The sequence below is a fragment of the Stegodyphus dumicola genome, chromosome 6 (assembly GCF_044657685.1).
Source record: "Stegodyphus dumicola isolate Sdum_Otavi_A_Nest chromosome 6, ASM4465768v1".
Lineage (NCBI taxonomy): Eukaryota > Metazoa > Arthropoda > Arachnida > Araneae > Eresidae > Stegodyphus > Stegodyphus dumicola.
In genome coordinates this window covers 1,152,740-1,167,889 of record NC_140773.1, presented here as the reverse complement: position 1 = coordinate 1,167,889, position 15,150 = coordinate 1,152,740, and the positions used below count along the sequence as shown (strand labels likewise).

The following is a 15,150-nucleotide window of genomic DNA, read 5'->3' as shown; positions in this document are numbered from 1 at the left end:
TTTAAATAAGTAACAGACGAAATGACCACATCACATGCAAAGCAAGAAAAAGGAACGTTTATAAAAAGAATGCGTCGAAGCGTTTTCGTTTTTTTCTTTGTCTGTATTGTCTTATCTTTATCTATTTTCAGATACATTGTGTCAAAATATTTGGTAATTGTAAAATTATCATAATAAGTTAAAGTAATATCAAAACTGCTGAAAGTTTGGCGACCCACATATTAAGAAACGGTTGGACCAAAGGACCTCTTTTATACGGTTGGACCAAAGGGGCTTCCCAGTCTGGTGGTATCGGTAGCGGCAGGCCCATCCCTAGGCCATTGTCTGCCCGCGTACTTTTCGAAGATTGTCGCCCCCCAAACTAAAAAAAAAAATGCTCAATGATGAATTAAATTTTTATTTCATATTCATTAAGTACTTACATGTGACAAATTGTATGAAAAGTACTGGTACTATTCAGTTTTGAGGACCGTAAAAAATCGCCAAACTATTGTTGATACCAGTGCTGCCAAAAATAATTGTGGCAACCCTAACGCAAGAAAGGAAGTATAATAGTAAACTATTTAAAGATTATTGTTTTAATTTATATGAAAGGTTAATTTCATATAATACCTTTTTATTATTATAATTTATATAAAAAAAGGCTAAACATAACTGATTGGAAGCATAAGAGTAAATAACTATTTCAGATCATCATTATAATGTATATAAAAATAGCTAAACATAACTGAATGGATGCCTGCATCGCTATTTCGCTACCGAGTTATCGCTAAAGATAATTTCATCTCGTTAGTTGTTCAAACATAATTTTCTATAATGAATGATGCCTTTTCTTTAAAAAAATTCTATTGCAGACTTTTCGTCATGGGCAATTTCGAAATTGTTAAATTCATACGATATCAAAAAAGGATTTAAAAATTTAACTAGTATTTCAATGGCGACTTAAGAAGTATAGAACTTATGCAATCTGAAATCAGCGTGTATGCTAGATTTCGCGCACTTTAAATGGGACGTTTGGTAGATTTGGCGCTTTTGCGTGTACATTTTTGCTGCAATTTTTCACGGTCCTCAAAACGGAATAGTACCAAAGTACTTACATATACATATGAATTTAAAATATTTAGTCGCAGTACCGCGAGAGTCCAGCTGCCGTGTAGTTTTACGCCCTACACCCCCGCTAAGAGCGGCCCTGGGTAGCGGCCATAGCTTGCCATTTGATCCGAATTCCGTGTAGTCCCACGTTATCAGCAGCGATGAAACGGCCATTCCATTGTTTAACACCGTCTTTCCTTCAGTGCAGAGCTGCCCGCATAGAACTGGCAGGAACACTTTGACGACAAGTCAAATCTTCAGGCCAACACAGCCGCATTTCTGGTGCCTGATCGCCAGGAATGGTGATCGCGGTCGACCAGTTCAGCCATGAGTTTTCAGAGATGGCGGCAGTGTAATGAATTTTCTTAAGCTTTCGACGGGAGCTAATTATCTGACAGATCCACATCCCGCCCAATACCGAAGTTATAATTTGGGGTACGGCTTCGTTGTGCGTTTACCTTAGATCGCCGTAGCAGCTGTACATAAACATACCTATAAAACTCAAAGAAAGAATTGTATTTACTTGAGCAAAATTCACATGCGTCAAAAAATTCGATTGAGCCGTTTTAGTTTACCTTCATTTTCAATTAAGGAATTAAATTATATTGAATTTTAATAAACTTTCATTCTAAAAGTACAAATGTCACGTAACTTATTTTGGTAAATTAAACGTGAAATTGCACGAACTATAAAAACACCATTAAATATTGTTTTAAAAGAAGGTCACCCTCCTTTTCTCGTAAATTAAATACAACTTACATCCTATTTAATTATTCTAATGATATTATGAAATAATTTCTAACAAGGAAGGTTTTCTAATCTTGATTTCTCAATTTTTCTGAAAAAATGTTTATGATTTATATGTAACAGTAAAAAAACTACCTGCTCATATTCTATTGATGAACAAAAAATTACAAAGAATAACGAGATTTGAAGACGCAGCGCTCTTTTATTTTATTCTCTTCTAATAAATTTTAAAATTTTCAAAACGTAGGTTTGAAAAATCATCCTTAAGTTGATCGATTCACGCAGGATAAAAAAAAAAAAAAAAAAGTTTTCAGATTTTAAATTAGGTCCAAAGGGGACTTTAAGGTTTTGTGTGTTACCTTTATTTATTAAATATCATGTTCTACGTACTCAAACTACAGAATTCAGTTCAACAGCAATATAGCAAAATAATTTTAAAATGAGTCTATCTTTAGAATTTCCGATATAGAGTCTCGCACGCTGGAAATAATTTTTTTTTTCGTACAGTGTAGCCATTGCTCGCTTTCAAATCGTTTAGTTTTTTTTAATCAAAAACTCTTTGGAAATGTTACAAAATCTGAAATCGATAGTAAAACAAATTTCAAATTTAAATTAGGACTTCCGCATGCCCATATTCTATGGAAGATTACGTTACTCAAATTTGGATGGCTCTAGGTATTGTTGTTTTATCACAGTGCGAGAAACATGCCTTCACTTATGCAGATTCTTCATTATTTCATTTCTTTACATATAAGACAGGGTGATAATATAGGGTGGCAACGATTTGAAAAGTGACACAGCCTTTTAAAGTTTTCGACGCGAAATGCCAAAACGAAATTAATAGTCCTTGAGGGCAAATTGCCCCGTTGGACCAAAAAACAGATTTATTTTGGCGGTCAGTTCATACAAAATAAAAGATTTAATAGAAGTGATGAAAATTTAATCCTTGAAATATTAAGTCAAAATACTAGAAAATCTGGAATCATTTTACTGTGGAAAAGATGACTCATATTTTGTCATTTTAGCACTACCACTACGATTCGTAATGTTAAATATTCTAATGATGGATCGAATGTATAGCTCAAAAGAAAATGCAATAAAAAATTTATCAAAATAGCAATCTGTTTTACATCGGTTGACACCGGTTGGTAGTTAGTGAACTGAATGAAATTACAAAAGTTTCAAAAATCAACGCCACCAGCAGTCGAGACATTTGATGAGACATTTTTATGTTTGGCAGTGAGAGACATTTGCCCGGTGAGTAATGTAAATACTAGCCATCTCCTTTAAGAATTATTTTTTTTAAAAGGCTACAATTTTTTTCACTTATATAATTTTATTTTGAACACATTGCACGCTACAATTTGAATTTTTAAAATAGTTTCTTTTATTATGTCTCAGAATTTCACTACTTTTTCCCTTATAATCGCGTAATACAGAATTAAAGCTGTCATGCTTTTAGCCCGAAAGAGCTCTTAATCTCCAAACTGTATTTTGCGTAGAATCACCAAAATCGTTAAATCACTTTTCAAATTGTTGCCACCAAATATTACTGTCCAGTATTGTATATAAGGGGTTCATACACCTTAAACCCCTTAACACCCTTCGAATATGTGATTGCAAGAATTGGGATATTTTATTTATTTTAAAATCAATTACTTCCAACTTTTTACAGCTGACTACATAATATAGCTGCTTTGGAAACTAGTAACCAGAAAGTTTGTGTTGCCACAAATATTTTTGTAATTTAATCCGCTTTGTGACAAAATTTTTCGTCACGTTTCCACCTTGCGCGCACGATATTTTAAAAATGGCTAATGGTACATACTCGAAATCGGATGGAATTCTTTGTATGAGCCCTATTTTTTAACTGAACCAAAAATCCGATGAATATTTTAATATTAAAAAATTTTATAGACGAAAACATTACAGATTTTTTTAATAAAATACATTTTATAAACTCGACTCCCAATAAAATAAAAATTTAACATGAAATTCTTAGAATTTTTGATTCACAGTAGTTTTCAAATGTTATAAAAGCTATATATTAAATATGGAATTAAATTATGCAATATAATGTTTTAAACTGTGCGCGCAAGGTCGAAACATGACGAAAAAGTTGGTTACAAAGCGGATTAAATTATGAAAATATTTGTGGCAACACCATCTTTCTGATTACTATTTCAGAAAGCAGCTATATTATGTTGTCAACTATAAAAAGTTGGAAGTAATTGCTTTTAAAACAAATAAGTTATCCCAATTCTTGCAACAGTCACATATTCGAAGATGTTATGGGTTTTAAGGTGTACGAGTCCCCTTAAAGAAATTAAATAATGAACAATCTGCATGAATGTACGTATGTTTCTTGCATTGGGAAAAAAAACAACGATACCTAGAGCCGTTCAGTTCTGAATAGCGTAGTTCTCCACCCGAACATGAGCATCTGGAAACCCAAGTTATTTTTTTAATTTCGAATTTGTTTTATAATCCATTTTATATTTTGTAAAGAATTTTTTATTTAAAAAGTCAACAATTTTATAGCGAGCAGTGGCAACACTACGGAATAAAACATTTTTGTGTTCAGTGCGCGAGACTGTCTAACGGTTTGGTTTGGTTTATTTAATTACGGCAAAGCACACTAGGGCTATCTGCCAAAGGGGAGGGATGCCTTCGTGGAGGACTTTCTAAGGGAAACTGGCTCGTATACACGTTACACATGGAGAAAACCACGAAAACGCCCATGCAGCCACACCGTTCGCGAGATTCGAACCTCGGACGGAACTACAAGTGTTCAGAGACTTTACCGTTCGGCCTCTAGTGGGCCCTGTCTAAGGGAAATTCTACAGATATGCTGCTTTTAAATATTATTAGCCCAAACGTGTAGGTGTATGTAAATGAAGAAAAGCCCCTTCGGACGTAATATAAAATCTAAAGGCTTTTAGACATTTTTTCCCAAATTCATTATTTGACAAAACAACTGCCGATTCCCTTTTAAATTTGCCACCCGAGTTATTTTCAGAACCAATCACTCCGGTTGATTTGGCGAGAATGGGTCCTATAGCTTCGTCAACTGCAGTTCCCCTTAGACTGTCATATTCTTTTAAAGTCTCAGCAATAAGATTTCTCTTTCTAATATACCGTATTTGCAAGCAGAAGACCGACAAGCAGATGTTCAGTCGTTAGAGCTTGTTTTCCTCGAACAGGACATGAGGAAGCCACTTGCCCAGTTCCCATATTATCTCAAGTTTATAAAGATCGAATGGTTTCGTCAGATACTACAAATCTGTATTCAAGCTCCTGGCATTTTTAATTGGGATTTTACTTGATTTTGTCAGCTGGACTTTACCGAAGACCAACACAAAGTTTGTCTTCAAGACTCTCGTGTCCAGATGAAAATCAGCTGAATCACGTTTCAGCAGTCTATTATCTCTCTAACGTCTCTCGAAGTACGCATTATATTCTTTTAACGGCCTCTGCAGCTTTACTTCCGAATTTGTACTTGTAAAGCAAAATAGGCTTCAAAATCTCCTTTTCCAACGACGTATTTTTTCGAAGACTGCGATTCCTAACAAAACCGATAGCGAAACGTGCGATACACTGAATCTCTACTAAATAAGGTTTGAAAGGAGTATAAACGTATGACGTCATCAGAATCAGTTTGATCACACTAAGCACAGAAAGTAACTGTTCTTAAAAACCGCACGAACTTTCTTGGTTACTTGCTATAATTTATAATTATGTAAAGAAAAATATTAAGTTCCTTCATTTACATTGAATAAACACTTATTTTTCCTATTCAAAAGGCAATGCAGTTGTCTGGATTGGTTGTCATATTAAATTCGAATGTTATAACTTTATATTTCTCTAGGAATGTTACACATGAAATAATTTATAAATTATTGATAGTGTGTTTTTCTTATTAATTTGTTTTTCCTTCAGTTACAAGTTTTATATTCCAAGAATTTAAAATAAAAACTGAAAATTGAGATCTTTTATCATTTTGCTAAAACTGCCCATTTGTTAAGAGATTCAGTTCTAGTTTATATTTAAATACATTAAAGGATTAGGCAATTTTTTTATTAGTTAATTCAGACATCCATGTCCAGATTTTAAATGTAATTCGGGAAATAATCCCACAAAATAATATCTATTCTAGTAATAGTTTTTATTTTATTCGATATCTAATATACGTATAAAACTATTTACAATTTAACGAAAGCAGTATAAATAATTCATGGCTTTATAGCCATGAATAATAATACGGACAATAACTTAACTGTTAAAATTATTTTAAATAAGTACTATTCTATATTATGAGTGCTAGATTTTAAGTTTATAAATTTTCACACCCAGTGATTGGCTTCTCAATCTTTCCTATGAATAAACATTAAAAAATTTTAAATCTAGATCGTTGCATGACGGTAGGAAGAAAAATCTATTGAGATGATCTAGTTATTAATTTTCAAATATAAAACTCCTAACTTATCTAGAAATAAATTATATTAAATTGCATTTTACTTGATGTAAATTTTTCACTCTAAAGTCATAGCACATTCGGAACTTGAATATTAACGCAACCACCTTGGCGCAATTTGGAAATATTTTTACACATAAGAAAGTAAAACACATGGGGTGAAAGTTCGTGGTTTTCACACCTTATTAATAGAAAAATTCGAATAAAATCCATAATGATCATAAGTCGATAAACATTATCAATGTATACATTATCATTATCTTCTACATCATATTATCTTCGAGATACATTATCATATAAAAAAATTAAAAATATATTTACGGGTGCCCCTTAGCGATTTTTGGCGGAACATGGACACCGAGTTTGTGCAATTCTTGGACTTATTATTTTAGATTTGTATAGCTGCAATTTTTGCGCCAAAAATCGCTACTACACAAATCCAAGATAAGAACCAATTCAGAAGTCAAACAACAAAAATCAACAAATTGATTTTTGTTGTTTGACTTCTGAATTGGTATTTATTCGGCGTGTTATTGTGTCCAAAATAAGAAGTCAAAGAATTGCAAACTTGGTATCCATGTACAAATCAACCTATTTTCACTGAAAAAACATCAGAGCGTTGCGCACCCGTTGACTTTGTCTATGTACACATCGATTTATATTCACTTAAAAAGTCAAAGGACCAGCCAACAAAAAATATATAATCTCAATAAACTACATTTTAAATCAAACAATGAAATAACATAAAAAAGGAAATTCATCTTAGCACTACATGAAGGAAATATCCACTTACCTTATTTACGTGTTTTCTGCCAAACAAAATTCTTTAGCAGCGTCCAAAAACTTTCTTCTTATCTGAACTAGAATCTGTACTGGCTAAAAAAATAGCACAAGTAAATTAAACGAGATTCTTGCATGAAGAATGTTTGTTCAGTTTTTTCTTATTTTTTATTCACATCACATACAAAAACACATTATACTGAAAACTCCAAGTGCAATTAATCCGAGAAACAAGAAATAAAAAGCTAGCCTAGTAAGCCAAAACTACGTTACATAAAATTCTAAAGATTCGTTTACATAAACATTTACCTCAAGGCTTGCCGGGAAAGAATTCAGACGACCGTTAATCACGCCGCCTGATTACATGATCCCTTTATTTTTAACAACTTCTCGCCCTCCATGAATCACAGGCGTTCATCAAACTTGTATATAAACAGTATACACGCGTACAAAAAAAAAAAAAAAAAAAAAAAAAAAAAAAAAAAAACACGAGTTCCAGACACAAGGGAGAATTTAAATGGAACATTAGGCAATTTAAATATAACATTATCCAAATTCAAAAAAGCAATATTCACCTTTTTTAGAAGATTATTCAATGACCCCGTAAGAGAATACTCACAAACAATGTACTCACAAAACATATTTGTAAACACTGAAGATGAAACTTTAGTTCTGAAGTTCTAAACTGTGCAAAAGTTGTACACGACATCTGATAACCGATGACTCTGTTTTTACCTAGCAAGCCCTATTCGAGATACAAAACGTCGAAAGGCAAGCAAAAAATGAATCTGCCGTCGTATTACTAACCACTTCCCAGATGAGCAATGGTTATCAGTAGAATATATTGTTGTTTTTATTCTTTCGTTTAGGAGGAAAAAGTTGAACAGCTTTTACCCAAAACTGTTCAGCACGATTATATTCATCAGCAGTAAGAAGACCCATTGTACTAGTTTTCCTTCAAAGAACATCAACAAACCGTAATACCCAAGAAGTCACCTTCAGTAGTTTGCGTAAGTAGTTTGCGTAACAGATAATTGATGTTAATAAGCAATTAACTTATTAACATCAATTATCTGTTTGGAAACAATTGCGGAACTACTACTTACAACACAAGCTTTATATTCAGCTTCAATCTCCTGGTCTATTGAGTCATATTCAAATCTCTTCGGCTGGAGCCAAGTATTCTACTGGTACAATAACCATTTTGGGTCCTGCCACCATTTTTTGCAGATAGCAAATCTTTACTAGTTAATTCTCCTGTTAACAAGTCCGCAGGGTTATCTTTACCTATACAATGTCTCCATGCACTGGGATCTGTAGTTTTTTGAATTTCTAATACTCTGTTTGAAACAAATTGCTTCCACTTAGATGCCATGCCTTTTATCCAGAGTAGCACAATTGTTGAATCACTCCACAGAATAATCTTTCTAAATTTTTAGGAAGATTTTTACAATATTTGTCTGTTCTTGCTGCAATTTCTGCACCCATTAATTCTAGTCGAGGCAACGTCACGTTTTTAATTGGCGCTACTCGTGGTTTAGAAACCATGAAGCTAATTTTAAAAGTGCCATGCGGTGTCTTGTACTTAAAGTATGCAACCGCTCCAAAAGCTTTTAATGAAGCATCAGAGAACATAACCACTTGTGACAAAGGCTCTTGCCAACGGGCGCAAATCTTGACTCCTAACCACCTTGAATTTCGTGGGCGTGCTTTGATTTCAAGAAAAGGGAAATTAGTAACAACAACCTCGCATAAAATATTTGAAATTTTAAGCAAGAATTATTTACTCAACAGAAAACAAAAAGAAATTTCGTAATGTTTAGCCCGAAAGGTGTTAACCCAGAAGGGCTATTTTCGTTTTACTGTTTTGCGTCGATTCACTCACTGCGTTGATTCACTTTTCGAACTGTTGCCACCAAATATTATCGCCCTGTATTATATTTAAAGAAATTAAATAATGAAGCATCTACGTAAATGTATGTATGTTTTTCGCATTGTAGCAACGGTACCTAGAGCCATAAAATTTTGAATTTCGTAATCCTCCAGCGAATATGGCCATCTGGAAGCCCTAATTCGGAATTTGTTTTATTATCTCTTTCATATTTTGCCACATTAAAAGTTGTTGATTAAGAAACTCTGATTTCAAAGCGAGGAATCGAAGAATGGAAGTACTGCGGAAAAAACATCTCCAGCGCCCGAGACTGTGTATCGAAAATTCTAAAGACAGGCTCATTTTAAACTTATTTTGCGATATTACTATTAAACTGAATTTTATCGTTTAAGTTCGAAAAACATGATATTTAATGAATAAAGGTAACACACAAAACATAAAAAAACTTCCCTCTGTGCGTAAATGTAAAATCTGAAAAAAGCTTTCAGATTTTTTTCTTTTTTAAAATATGATTTTAATATTCCTGAAGAATAAAAGAATAAAAATAATTATTTTTACCTTAAAACACATTTTTTTTTTCAGAATTGCAATGCAATGCAAGATCCATTTGCTCTCCTAGAAATAGTAAGTGTTTGCAGAATTCCTTTAAAAAAATAAATTTTATAAATATTTTCTGAATTTTATTTGCAGGAGAGTGAGTGAGTGAGTGAGAAATTATGGCGCAAAAACCAAAGATGATTATAGCACGCCAAACATGAGATGGGATGATTACAACTGATGATTTAAAATTCAATAAATAAACAAGCAGACAAATCTACCAAACCCAGAGGATGGAGTCATATAAAAACAAATTAAAAGCACATATTAAAATTCAAGACACAGTCTTCAAAACAAATTAAATTTGGTAATAAAAGCCAGTCTCTTTCAAATAATAAAACAAACCACAATTGACCTCTCTTCCGATTAAACGGTCGAGAGGCAAGTCACAGCTATTAAAATATTTCTGGCGAAGCCTATTAAAACATTGACACTCAATTAAAATATGACGAACAGATAAACAAACATTACAGTTAAAACAAACAGGCTCATTTTCAGCTTTTAAAAGGTAGCTATGTGTCACTCTTGTGTGACCAATTCTGAGGCGAGCCAAAAGAACTTCCTCCTTACGATTTTTGGTTAATTCCCAGTGCTCAATTCTAGGTTTTACATGTCTTAATTTATTATGAAGCTGAACATCCCAAAGTTGCTGCTATTTTTTTCGGATCTTTTGTTTCACAACACAACAGATGTCTGCAAAAGGGATGAGACGACTGGACAGTTCAACAGCACATTTTGCTGTGATATCTGCCAGCTCATTCCCTTTTATTCCCACATGCCCGGGAACCCAGCAGTACAGGATTTCATATCCACGATTCATTAAGTTTATATGTATTTTGAGAATATCCACTATTACTGGATTTTGAGTATTAGGAAAAGCTTCTATTGATTTAAGAGCACTATACGAATCTGTATAAATTATAAACTTTTTGTAGCAGAGCCTTGAGATGTATAAAAGACTATAATATATCGCAGTTAATTCGGATGTTAAGACAGAGAAAGCATTGTGCAAGCGTCTGCCCTCCATGTGGTCTTTAATTACATATGCCATCCCCACATGATCTTTTGACTTGGACCCATCTGTATAAACTGGAAGATAACTGCTATATTTGTTCCTGTGCTCAGCGAAGAGTTGTCTGTAAATAATCTCGTTAGTGCTTGCCTTCACATGATACTTAAAAACATCAAGAAGCTGAATCTGTGCATTTTCCCAAGGTGGGATTTCAAAATTCTGTACTGCTTGGGGGTGCATATCAGAGAGGGAAAGTTCCTCAATGACAGGGCGAACTCTTAAAAGAAATGTAGGAACACAAGATGGACGTGTTTCAAATAAAGCGTTACACACATCATCAAGTAAGTACAGCTTATTGGGATGTTCAGGTTGGGATAGAATATTAAAATATTGCAGAAGGGACAATTGTTCACGCCTCAGATGAAGTGATGGTTCATTACAGTCAACATACAAGCTCTGGACAGGAGAAGTCCTGAAAGCTCCTGAACAGATCCGTAGAGCTTGATGATGAACAGGATCCAGTTTTAACAATACTGATGACCGGGCGGATCCGTAAACAACTGAGCCATAGTCCAGTCTAGAGCGAATTAGAGCTCTGTAAATGCGAAGCATGGAGCAACGCTCTGCACCCCAGGAGGTGTTCGCCAAGACTTTTAGAATATTTAAAACTTTGGTACACTTTTTTCTCAAGTTTAAGACATGAGGAAGGAAAGTCAATTTTCGGTCGAACATCACCCCTAAAAATTTTACTTCTGATGCAACTGGAATTACAGACCCATTGAGGTATAATTCAGGCTCAGGATGCAGACCTCGCTTTTTACAAAAATGCATGCACTTCTTCTGTTTTGAAATGCATGCACAGTCTTCTGTTTTGAAAACGTAAATCCTTGTCTTTTTGCCCATTCCTGGATCCTGTTCAAAGCGATCTGGAGCTGCCTCTCTACATGTCTCATATCCGCACCCCGACAGCTAATTTGTAGATCATCAACATATAAAGATCCTGAAATGGTGGGAGGAAGTTCTTTTGATACAGAATTTATTTTTAGGCTGAACAGAGTTACACTGAGCACACAGCCTTGAGGCACACCCTCTTCCTGTTCAAAAATATCTGAAAAAACAGAGCCAATCCTTACTTGAAAAATCCTAGTATTCAAGAAATTCTGAATGAAAATTGGTAGGTTGCCGCGCAAGCCACTCTCGTGAAGATCCCGAAGTATACCGTATCTCCATGCTTTATCATAAGCTTTCTCAATATCAAAGAATGCCGAGACTAGGTGACTTCTTCTTACAAAAGCTTTTCGAATGGATGTCTCTAAGAGGAGCATATTATCTACGGTAGTCCTCCCCTTTCGAAAACCACTTTGATAAGGCGATATAATATTATTCTTTTCCAAGAAGTAGACTAGGCGGCTGTTTACCATTTTTTCAAACAGCTTGCATAGGCAACTCGTAAGGGCAATTGGCCGATAGTTGGATTGATTCCTTGGATCTTTCCCTGGCTTGGCAATAGGAATTACAACAGCTCTCTTCCATGCACTGGGAAAAGTATGCTCCTTCCACACTCTATTGTAAAGCGTGAGAAGGGCATTCAGTGACTTATAGGACAGATGCTTTAGCATATCGTAATTCACGCCATCGAGACCCGGAGACGACCTATGTGTCTGTAACAAAGCTCTCTTTAACTCTAGCACAGTAAAATCTCTATTATAAGGCTCAAATTTGGAAGAGTTGAAAGCGATGGGATTTTTCTCAGAGCGTTGCTTGATAGAGAGAAATGCAGGTGAGTAATTTCGGCTGGAAGAAACGGCAGCAAATGTCTCACCAATAATATTAGCAATTTCTTCTATGGAGCTAATCACTCGGCCATCTTTTTCCAAAAAGGAAAGTGAGTGGTCTTTATATATTCCGCATGCTTTTCGAACTCTTTCCCAAACCCGCTTACTCGGCGTAGAGGATGTTATTGACGACACATATGAAATCCAGGAATCCCTCTGGCTCTGCCTTCTTACTTTTCGTGCATTTGCTTTGGCTCTTTTAAAGGCTATGAGGTTTCGCAGGGTAGGATATCTACGAAAAATACCCCATGCTTTTTTCTGTTTTTTCAGTGCTTCATGACAGTTGCGATTCCACCATGGTCTCGTATATTTAAACATTTTTCCTGATGTTCTAGGAATCGAAAGCATAGCTGCCTGAATAATAATATTAGTAACAGCTTCAACAGCGTCATCGATATGCACACCTTCTACCATTTCCTCTGTCAGCTCTGCAACGGAAGAGAAGAGTTCCCAGTCTGCCCTGTCCAGGATAAAACGAGGGACTCTCGACACGGGGTTTGCTCCTCTTCGTGCAAGAGACACAAAAATAGGATAATGATCGCTGTTGTACAGGTCATTTCCGACACTAAAACTGCAAAATGGCAACAGAGATGGTGAACATATGGCAAGATCGAGAGCGTGGAATGTCCTTGAAGGCTCATGGAAGTACGTATCTTGCCCATTATTCAGGAGACAAAGGCTGTGATCTTCGATCATCTGCTCAATTTGTCTTCCTCGGCAATTTGTATCTTTACTTCCCCAGAGTGGACTATGGCCGTTAAAATCTCCTATTATGATAAAAGGCTCAGGCAGCTGCTCTATTAGATTATTTAAATCTTGCTGATAAATGTGCTCATTTGGAGGCAAATACAAAGAAACAAATGAAACAACCATATCAAGATTTATTTGAGTAGCGACAACTTGGAGGGATGTCGTCAAAGGAAGTACATTCGAGGGATAATCCAGTGAGGAGAGGAGACCTACACCTCCACTGGCACGCTCACCTGCAAGGTTATCCTTCCTGACGAAAGAAAACCTCCGAAGTTTTGCATGATGTTCGGGTTTCAAATTTGTTTCCTGTATTGCTAAGCACACAGGATGATACACATTTATTATAGATTTGATGTCCAGCAAATTTCGGTGGAAACCGCGACAGTTCCATGAGACGAGGGTGGCCATTATGACTGATTTTTGTTCTTTCTGTGCTCTTGTTTGGTTTTTCGTGGAAGTAGATGTCTGGGAACTTCTAAACCCTCTTCTACTTCCATACCGTCTGAATCCGCAGATTCAGAAATCATATCGTCAAGAGAGCTATTGCTAGGACTTCTATTTTTATTAATTATTTTGTGACTTTCAGTTTTAGGTTTACTTTGAATGACTGTTTCTTTTTTTGTATTAAATGAGTTGCATTTTCCGTTTTCTTGGTGGATGTGGTTGGTTGGGTTTTATTTGGTTTAGTGTGCGTGCCTATTGATGTTTGGGTGGCAATGCTACGTGTTGTTTTAACTGCACTGGCATAAGATTTGTTTGATTGGAGCTGTGTGCTTTGAACTAGTTTTCTGGCTTCAGCATACGAGATGTTCCTGGTAACTTTAAGAGTCTGTACTTCTTTTTCGGATTTCAATTTTGGGCAGAGGCGTGAAAATGCTGGGTGCTGACCCTTGCAATTTATACACGAAGGCGCAGCGGTACAATTTTCAGAATCGTGGCCAATCTGTGAGCATCGGGCGCATGTGAGGCTGCCACGACAAGACGTCTTAGAATGGCCGAAACGCTGGCATTGGAAGCATCGCATAGGGTTGGGAATATAAGGTCTTACAGGAAAATTTAAATATCCGGCCTTAATATTCTTAGGCAGATCAGGCGTGTTGAAGGTAAGGATCACGTGTTTCGTATCGATCAACTTACCTTCCTTACGCATCTTGATCCGCCTAGCACCGCATACATTTTGGTCGGATAGCTCGGAAACGATCTCTTCTTCAGGAACGTACAGAAGGTCGAATTCCGATATTACGCCACGACAATAATTCAGTGTCTTATGTGCTGTTACAGTGACATTCGCTTGCCCAAGTTTAGTTATTTGAAGTAAAGAAGCAGACTGGATGGCTGAGATTGTATCAATAAGCAAGTCTCCGGAGCGGAGACGCTTTATATTTCTCGGCTCACCAATACAAGACTGGATGTATTTGTTTATTACAAAAGGAGACATCTTATGCATTTCGCCAGAAGGACTAGAGATGACTAGGAAACGGGGACTATTATTATGATTTTTTTCATTTGTATCTGTTCGTAATTTTTTTGCAGTAGACTTTTCAGAACTAGGTTGAGTGACTGGTTTAGCAGTAGTCGTTTCAGTACTAGGTTGAGTGACTGGTTTAGCAGTAGGCATTTCAGAACTAGATTGAGTGACTGGATTGACTTGAGTGACTGGAGTGACCTCGAAATCTTTTATTAAGTATATATGTGAGTTAGCCATAGTGAAAGAAAAAATGATTCGGGTCCGACGGCCCCGCCCACCACGGAGCCCAACAAGGGAACACAGATTCCTGTGTTAGGGCTAGCTGGACCTATACGCAAACTGAAGCCCCACAGTCGGCTTTCCCGAAAGCAGGTACTCCCGAGAGCTTGACCCCAAGCCACTGACACAAGGACTAGTGACCAGCCGATTGACACCCGTGAGGACGACTAAGGTGCCTCCCGTTTAGCTGAAGCAGAGGCCAAAGCAGTGTGTTGGGGACAGTAC

The 15,150-nt window shown here is 35.9% G+C and overlaps 1 long non-coding RNA gene across 1 annotated transcript in view; it reads right to left on the bottom strand.

Moving 5' to 3' along the window:
* The window catches only part of LOC118200360 (uncharacterized), a 63,328-nt gene extending 54,091 nt beyond the window's left edge, over positions 1–9,237 (bottom strand). The window contains exon 1 of the long non-coding RNA XR_015041531.1: positions 7,107–9,237. This is a non-coding gene — a long non-coding RNA (uncharacterized LOC118200360). The remainder of the gene's footprint in view (positions 1–7,106) is intronic.
* Positions 9,238–15,150: the final 5,913 nt, after the last annotated feature.